This window comes from Calliopsis andreniformis, unplaced genomic scaffold (assembly GCF_051401765.1).
Source record: "Calliopsis andreniformis isolate RMS-2024a unplaced genomic scaffold, iyCalAndr_principal scaffold0014, whole genome shotgun sequence".
Taxonomy (NCBI): domain Eukaryota; kingdom Metazoa; phylum Arthropoda; class Insecta; order Hymenoptera; family Andrenidae; genus Calliopsis; species Calliopsis andreniformis.
Genome location: NW_027480427.1, coordinates 13080197 through 13089593, shown reverse-complemented (window position 1 = coordinate 13089593; position 9397 = coordinate 13080197).

The window sequence follows — 9397 nt, the reverse complement described above, 5'->3', positions numbered from 1 at the left end:
ATACAATATAAATACAACAGTTTTTCCATCGTATAAAGCGAATAATTGCAACCAGTATGAAACTGATGGTCATTTCTACTTTCCGAGCAACCTAGGCTTCACCCTAGGGCGTTGCTCCAACAGATTGAATAGTTAGGGCCTTAGAAGTCAACGCCCGAACCATAAAATGCAAAAAAAATACAACAGTGTTTCCATCATATATCAGGAATAATTGCAACCAGTTTGAAAGTGATGGCCAATTCTACGTTCCGGGCAACCTAGGTTTCACTCCAGGGCGTTGCTCCACCAGACCGAATAGTTACGGCCTAAGAAGTCAACGCCAGAAACATAAAATACGATATAAATACAACAGCTTTTCCATCGTATAAAACGAATAATTGCAACCAGTGTGAAAGTAATGGTCATTTCTACGTTCCGAGCACCCTAGGCGTCTCTCTAGGGCGTTGCTCCACCACATCTAATAGCTACGGCCTTAGAAGTCAACGCCAGAGGCATTAAATACAATATAAATACAACAGCTTTTCCATCGTATAAAACGAATAATTGCAACCAGTGTGAAAGTAATGGTCATTTCTACGTTCCGGGCAACCTAGGCTTCACCCTACGGCGTTGTTCCACCAGATCGAATAGTTAGGGCCTAAGATGTGAACGCCAGAAGCATAAAATACAATATAAATACAACAGCGTTTGCATCGTATAAAACGAATAATTGCAACCAGTGTGAAAGTTATGGTCATTTCTACATTCCGAGCAACCTAGGATCCACTCTAGGGCGTTGCTCCACCAGATCGAATAGTTAGGTCCTTAGAAGTAAACGCCAGAAGCATAAAATACGATATAAATACAACAGCGTTTCCATCGTATAAAAGGAATAATTGCAAACAGTGTGAAGATAATGGTCATTTCTACGTTCCGGGCAAGCTAGGCTTCGCCCTAGGCCGTTGTTCCACCAGATCGAATAGTTAGGGCCTAAGAAGTGAACGCCAGAAGCATAAAATACAATTTAAATACAACAGCGTTTGCATCGTATAAAACGAATAATTGCAACCAGTGTGAAAGTTATGGTCATTTCTACATTCCGAGCAACCTAGGATCCACTCTAGGGCGTTGCTCCACCAGATCGAATAGTTAGGTCCTTAGAATTAAACGCCAGAAGCATAAAATACGATATAAATACAACAGCGTTTCCATCGTATAAAACGAATAATTGCAACCAGTGTGAAAGTTATGGGCATTTCTACATTCCGAGCAACCTAGGATCCACTCTAGGGCGTAGCTCCACCAGATCGAATAGTTAGGTCCTTAGAAGTAAACGCCAGAGGCATAAAATACGATATAAATACAACAGCGTTTGCATCGTAGAATACGAATAATTGCAACCAGTGTGAAAGTTATGGTCATTTCTACATTGCGAGCAGCCTAGGATTCACTCTAGACCGTTGCTCCACAAGATCGAATAGTTAGGTCCTTAGAAGTAAACGCCAGAAGCATAAAATACGATATAAATACAACAGCTTTTCCATCGTATAAAAGGAATAATTGCAAACAGTGTGAAGATAATGGTCATTTCTACGTTCCGGGCAAGCTAGGCTTCGCCCTAGGCCGTTGTTCCACCAGATCGAATAGTTAGGGCCTAAGAAGTGAACGCCAGAAGCATAAAATGCAATAAAAATACAACAGTTTTTCCAATGTATAACAGGATTAATTGCAACCAGTTTGAAAGTGATGGTCATTTCTCCTTTCCGGGCAACCTAGGCTTCACTCTAGGGCGTTGCTCCACTAGATCGAATAGCTAGGGCCTTAGAAGTCAACGCCAGAAGCATAAAATACAATATAAATACAACAGTTTTTCCATCGTATAAAATGAATAATTGCAACCAGCATGAAACTGATGGTCATTTCTACTTTTCGTGCAACCTAGGCTTCACCCTAGGGCGTTGCTCCAACAGATTGAATAGTTGGGGCCTTAGAAGTCAACGCCCGAAGCATAAAATGCAATAAAAATACAACAGTGTTTCCATCGTATAAAACGAATAATTGAAACCAGTATGAAACTTATGGTCATTTCTACTTTCCGAGCAAGCTAGGCTTCACCCTAGGGCGTTGCTCCAACAGATTGAATAGTTAGGACCTTAGAAGTGGTCGCCCAAACCATAAAATGCAATAAAAATACAACAGTATTTCCATCATATAACAGGAATAATTGCAACCAGTTTGAAAGTGTTGACCAATTCTACGTTCCGGGCAACCTAGGCTTCACTCTAGGGCGTTGCTCCACCAGATCGTATAGTTAGTGCCTTAGAAGTCAACGCCAGAAGCATAAAATACAATATAAATACAACAGTTTTACCATCGCATAAAACGAATAATTGCTACCAGTATGAAACTGATGGTCATTTCTACTTTCCGAGCAAGCTAGGCTTCACCCTAAGGCGTTGCTCCAACAGATTGAATAGTTAGGACCTTAGAAGTGAACGCCCGAACCAGAAAATGCAAAAAAAATACAACAGTGTTTCCATCATATAACAGGAATAATTGCAACCAGTTTGAAAGTGATAGCCAATTCTACGTTCCGGGCAACCTAGGCTTCTCTCTAGGGCGTTGCTCCACCAGATCGAATAGATAGTGCCTTAGAAGTCAACGCCAGAGGCATAAAATACAATATAAATACAACAGCGTTTCCATCGTATAAAACGAATAACTGCAACCAGTGTGAAAGTTATGGTCATTTCCACATTCCGACTAACCTCGGCTTCACTCTAGGGCGTTGCCCGACCAGATCGAATAGTTAGGTCCTTAGAAGTAAACGCCAGAAGCTTAAAATACGATATAAATACAACAGCTTTTCCATCGTATAAAAGGATTAATTGCAACCAGTTTGAACGTGATGGTCATTTCTCCCTTCCGGGCAACCTAGGCTTCACTCTAGGGCGTTGCTCCACTAGATCGAACAGCTAGGGCCTTAGAAGTCAACGCCAGAAGCATAAAATACAATATAAATACAACAGTTTTTCCATCGTATAAAACGAATAATTGCAACCAGTATGAAACTGATGGTCATTTCTACTTTCCGAGCAACCTAGGCTTCACCCTAGGGCGTTGCTCCAACAGATTGAATAGTTAGGGCCTTAGAAGTCAACGCCCGAACCATAAAATGCAAAAAAAATACAACAGTGTTTCCATCATATATCAGGAATAATTGCAACCAGTTTGAAAGTGATGGCCAATTCTACGTTCCGGGCAACCTAGGTTTCACTCCAGGGCGTTGCTCCACCAGACCGAATAGTTACGGCCTAAGAAGTCAACGCCAGAAGCATAAAATACGATATAAATACAACAGCTTTTCCATCGTATAAAACGAATAATTGCAACCAGTGTGAAAGTAATGGTCATTTCTACGTTCCGAGCACCCTAGGCGTCTCTCTAGGGCATTGCTCCACCACATCTAATAGCTACGGCCTTAGAAGTCAACGCCAGAGGCATTAAATACAATATAAATACAACAGCTTTTCCATCGTATAAAACGAATAATTGCAACCAGTGTGAAAGTAATGGTCATTTCTACGTTCCGGGCAACCTAGGCTTCACCCTACGTCGTTGTTCCACCAGATCGAATAGTTAGGGCCTAAGATGTGAACGCCAGAAGCATAAAATACAATATAAATACAACAGCGTTTGCATCGTATAAAACGAATAATTGCAACCAGTGTGAAAGTTATGGTCATTTCTACATTCCGAGCAACCTAGGATCCACTCTAGGGCGTTGCTCCACCAGATCGAATAGTTAGGTCCTTAGAATTAAACGCCAGAAGCATAAAATACGATATAAATACAACAGCGTTTCCATCGTATAAAACGAATAATTGCAACCAGTGTGAAAGTTATGGGCATTTCTACATTCCGAGCAACCTAGGATCCACTCTAGGGCGTAGCTCCACCAGATCGAATAGTTAGGTCCTTAGAAGTAAACGCCAGAGGCATAAAATACGATATAAATACAACAGCGTTTGCATCGTATAAAACGAATAATTGCAACCAGTGTGAAAGTTATGGTCATTTCTACATTCCGAGCAACCTAGGATTCACTCTAGACCGTTGCTCCACAAGATCGAATAGTTAGGTCCTTAGAAGTAAACGCCAGAAGCATAAAATACGATATAAATACAACAGTTTTTCCATCGTATAAAAGGAATAATTGGAAACAGTGTGAAGGTAATGGTCATTTCTACGTCCCGGGCAAGCTAGGCTTCACCCTAGGCCGTTGTTCCACCAGATCGAATAGTTAGGGCCTATGAAGTGAACGCCAGAAGCATAAAATGCAATAAAAATACAACAGTTTTTCCAATGTATAACAGGATTAATTGCAACCAGTTTGAAAGTGATGGTCATTTCTCCTTTCCGGGCAACCTAGGCTTCACTCTAGGGCGTTGCTCCACTAGACCGAATAGCTAGGGCCTTGGAAGTCAACGCCAGAAGCATAAAATACAATTTAAATACAACAGTTTTTCCATCGTATAAAACGAATAATTGCAACCAGCGTGAAACTGATGGTCATTTCTACTTTTCGAGCAAACTAGGCTTCACCCTAGGGCGTTGCTCCAACAGATTGAATAGTCAGCGCCTTAGAAGTCAACGCCCGAACCATAAAATGCAAAAAAAAAATACAACAGTGATTCCATCATATAACTGGAATAATTGCAACCAGTTTGAAGGTGATGGCCAATTCTACGTTCCGGGCAACCTAGGTTTCACACCAGGGAGTTGCTCCACCAGACGGAATAGTTACGGCCTAAGAAGTCAACGCCAGAAGCATAAAATACGATATAAATACAACAGCTTTTCCATCGTATAAACCGAATAATTGCAACCAGTGTGAAAGTAATGGTCATTTCTACGTTCCGAGCACCCTAGGCGTCACACTAGGGCGTTGCTCCACCACATCTAATAGCTACGGCCTTAGAAGTCAACGCCAGAGGCATAAAATACAATATAAATACAACAGCGTTTGCATCGTATAAAACGAATAATTGCAACCAGTGTGAAAGTTATGGTCATTTCTACATTCCGAGCAACCTAGGATCCACTCTAGGGCGTTGCTCCACCAGATCGAATAGTTAGGTCCTTAGAAGTAAACGCCAGAAGCATAAAATACGATATAAATACAACAGCGTTTCCATCGTATAAAAGGAATAATTGCAAACAGTGTGAAGATAATGGTCATTTCTACGTTCCGGGCAAGCTAGGCTTCGCCCTAGGCCGTTGTTCCACCAGATCGAATAGTTAGGGCCTAAGAAGTGAACGCCAGAAGCATAAAATGCAATAAAAATACAACAGTTTTTCCAATGTATAACAGGATTAATTGCAACCAGTTTGAAAGTGATGGTCATTTCTCCTTTCCGGGCAACCTAGGCTTCACTCTAGGGCGTTGCTCCACTAGATCGAATAGCTAGGGCCTTAGAAGTCAACGCCAGAAGCATAAAATACAATATAAATACAACAGTTTTTCCATCGTATAAAATGAATAATTGCAACCAGCATGAAACTGATGGTCATTTCTACTTTTCGTGCAACCTAGGCTTCACCCTAGGGCGTTGCTCCAACAGATTGAATAGTTGGGGCCTTAGAAGTCAACGCCCGAAGCATAAAATGCAATAAAAATACAACAGTGTTTCCATCGTATAAAACGAATAATTGAAACCAGTATGAAACTTATGGTCATTTCTACTTTCCGAGCAAGCTAGGCTTCACCCTAGGGCGTTGCTCCAACAGATTGAATAGTTAGGACCTTAGATGTGGTCGCCCAAACCATAAAATGCAATAAAAATACAACAGTATTTCCATCATATAACAGGAATAATTGCAACCAGTTTGAAAGTGTTGACCAATTCTACGTTCCGGGCAACCTAGGCTTCACTCTAGGGCGTTGCTCCACCAGATCGTATAGTTAGTGCCTTAGAAGTCAACGCCAGAAGCATAAAATACAATATAAATACAACAGTTTTACCATCGCATAAAACGAATAATTGCTACCAGTATGAAACTGATGGTCATTTCTACTTTCCGAGCAAGCTAGGCTTCACCCTAAGGCGTTGCTCCAACAGATTGAATAGTTAGGACCTTAGAAGTGAACGCCCGAACCAGAAAATGCAAAAAAAATACAACAGTGTTTCCATCATATAACAGGAATAATTGCAACCAGTTTGAAAGTGATAGCCAATTCTACGTTCCGGGCAACCTAGGCTTCTCTCTAGGGCGTTGCTCCACCAGATCGAATAGATAGTGCCTTAGAAGTCAACGCCAGAGGCATAAAATACAATATAAATACAACAGCGTTTCCATCGTATAAAACGAATAACTGCAACCAGTGTGAAAGTTATGGTCATTTCCACATTCCGACTAACCTAGGCTTCACTCTAGGGCGTTGCCCGACCAGATCGAATAGTTAGCTCCTTAGAAGTAAACGCCAGAAGCTTAAAATACGATATAAATACAACAGCTTTTCCATCGTATAAAAGGATTAATTGCAACCAGTTTGAACGTGATGGTCATTTCTCCCTTCCGGGCAACCTAGGCTTCACTCTAGGGCGTTGCTCCACTAGATCGAACAGCTAGGGCCTTAGAAGTCAACGCCAGAAGCATAAAATACAATATAAATACAACAGTTTTTCCATCGTATAAAACGAATAATTGCAACCAGTATGAAACTGATGGTCATTTCTACTTTCCGAGCAACCTAGGCTTCACCCTAGGGCGTTGCTCCAACAGATTGAATAGTTAGGGCCTTAGAAGTCAACGCCCGAACCATAAAATGCAAAAAAAATACAACAGTGTTTCCATCATATATCAGGAATAATTGCAACCAGTTTGAAAGTGATGGCCAATTCTACGTTCCGGGCAACCTAGGTTTCACTCCAGGGCGTTGCTCCACCAGACCGAATAGTTACGGCCTAAGAAGTCAACGCCAGAAGCATAAAATACGATATAAATACAACAGCTTTTCCATCGTATAAAACGAATAATTGCAACCAGTGTGAAAGTAATGGTCATTTCTACGTTCCGAGCACCCTAGGCGTCTCTCTAGGGCATTGCTCCACCACATCTAATAGCTACGGCCTTAGAAGTCAACGCCAGAGGCATTAAATACAATATAAATACAACAGCTTTTCCATCGTATAAAACGAATAATTGCAACCAGTGTGAAAGTAATGGTCATTTCTACGTTCCGGGCAACCTAGGCTTCACCCTACGTCGTTGTTCCACCAGATCGAATAGTTAGGGCCTAAGATGTGAACGCCAGAAGCATAAAATACAATATAAATACAACAGCGTTTGCATCGTATAAAACGAATAATTGCAACCAGTGTGAAAGTTATGGTCATTTCTACATTCCGAGCAACCTAGTATTCACTCTAGACCGTTGCTCCACAAGATTGAATAGTTAGGTCCTTAGAAGTAAACGCCAGAAGCATAAAATACGATATAAATACAACAGTTTTTCCATCGTATAAAAGGAATAATTGGAAACAGTATGAAGGTAATGGTCATTTCTACGTCCCGGGCAAGCTAGGCTTCACCCTAGGCCGTTGTTCCACCAGATCGAATAGTTAGGGCCTATGAAGTGAACGCCAGAAGCATAAAATGCAATAAAAATACAACAGTTTTTCCAATGTATAACAGGATTAATTGCAACCAGTTTGAAAGTGATGGTCATTTCTCCTTTCCGGGCAACCTAGGCTTCACTCTAGGGCGTTGCTCCACTAGACCGAATAGCTAGGGCCTTGGAAGTCAACGCCAGAAGCATAAAATACAATTTAAATACAACAGTTTTTCCATCGTATAAAACGAATAATTGCAACCAGCGTGAAACTGATGGTCATTTCTACTTTTCGAGCAAACTAGGCTTCACCCTAGGGCGTTGCTCCAACAGATTGAATAGTCAGCGCCTTAGAAGTCAACGCCCGAACCATAAAATGCAAAAAAAAAATACAACAGTGATTCCATCATATAACTGGAATAATTGCAACCAGTTTGAAGGTGATGGCCAATTCTACGTTCCGGGCAACCTAGGTTTCACACCAGGGAGTTGCTCCACCAGACGGAATAGTTACGGCCTAAGAAGTCAACGCCAGAAGCATAAAATACGATATAAATACAACAGCTTTTCCATCGTATAAACCGAATAATTGCAACCAGTGTGAAAGTAATGGTCATTTCTACGTTCCGAGCACCCTAGGCGTCACACTAGGGCGTTGCTCCACCACATCTAATAGCTACGGCCTTAGAAGTCAACGCCAGAGGCATAAAATACAATATAAATACAACAGCGTTTGCATCGTATAAAACGAATAATTGCAACCAGTGTGAAAGTTATGGTCATTTCTACATTCCGAGCAACCTAGGATTCACTCTAGACCGTTGCTCCACAAGATCGAATAGTTAGGTCCTTAGAAGTAAACGCCAGAAGCATAAAATACGATATAAATACAACAGTTTTTCCATCGTATAAAAGGAATAATTGGAAACAGTGTGAAGGTAATGGTCATTTCTACGTTCCGGGCAAGCTAGGCTTCACCCTAGGCCGTTGTTCCACCAGATCGAATAGTTAGGGCCTAAGAAGTGAACGCCAGAAGCATAAAATGCAATAAAAATACAACTGTTTTTCCAATGTATAACAGGATTAATTGCAACCAGTTTGAAAGTGATGGTCATTTCTCCTTTCCGGGCAACCTAGGCTTCACTCTAGGGCGTTGCTCCACTAGATCGAATAGCTAGGGCCTTAGAAGTCAACGCCAGAAGCATAAAATACAATTTAAATACAACAGTTTTTTCATCGTATAAAACGAATAATTGCAACCAGCGTGAAACTGATGGTCATTTCTACTTTTCGAGCAAACTAGGCTTCACCCTAGGGCGTTGCTCCAACAGATTGAATAGTCAGCGCCTTAGAAGTCAACGCCCGAACCATAAAATGCAAAAAAAAATACAACAGTGTTTCCATCATATAAGAGGAATAATTGCAACCAGTTTGAAAGTGATGGCCAATTCTACGTTCCGGGCAACCTAGGTTTCACACTAGGGCGTTGCTCCACCTGACGGAATAGTTACGGCCTAAGAAGTCAACGCCAGAAGCATAAAATACGATATAAATACAACAGCTTTTCCATCGTATAAACCGAATAATTGCAACCAGTGTGAAAGTAATGGTCATTTCTACGTTCCGAGCACCCTAGGCATCACACTAGGGCGTTGCTCCACCACATCTAATAGCTACGGCCTTAGAAGTCAACGCCAGAGGCATAAAATACAATATAAATACAACAGCGTTTACATCGTATAAAACGAATAATTGCAACCAGTTTGAACGTGATGGTCATTTCTCCTTTCCGGGCAACCTAGG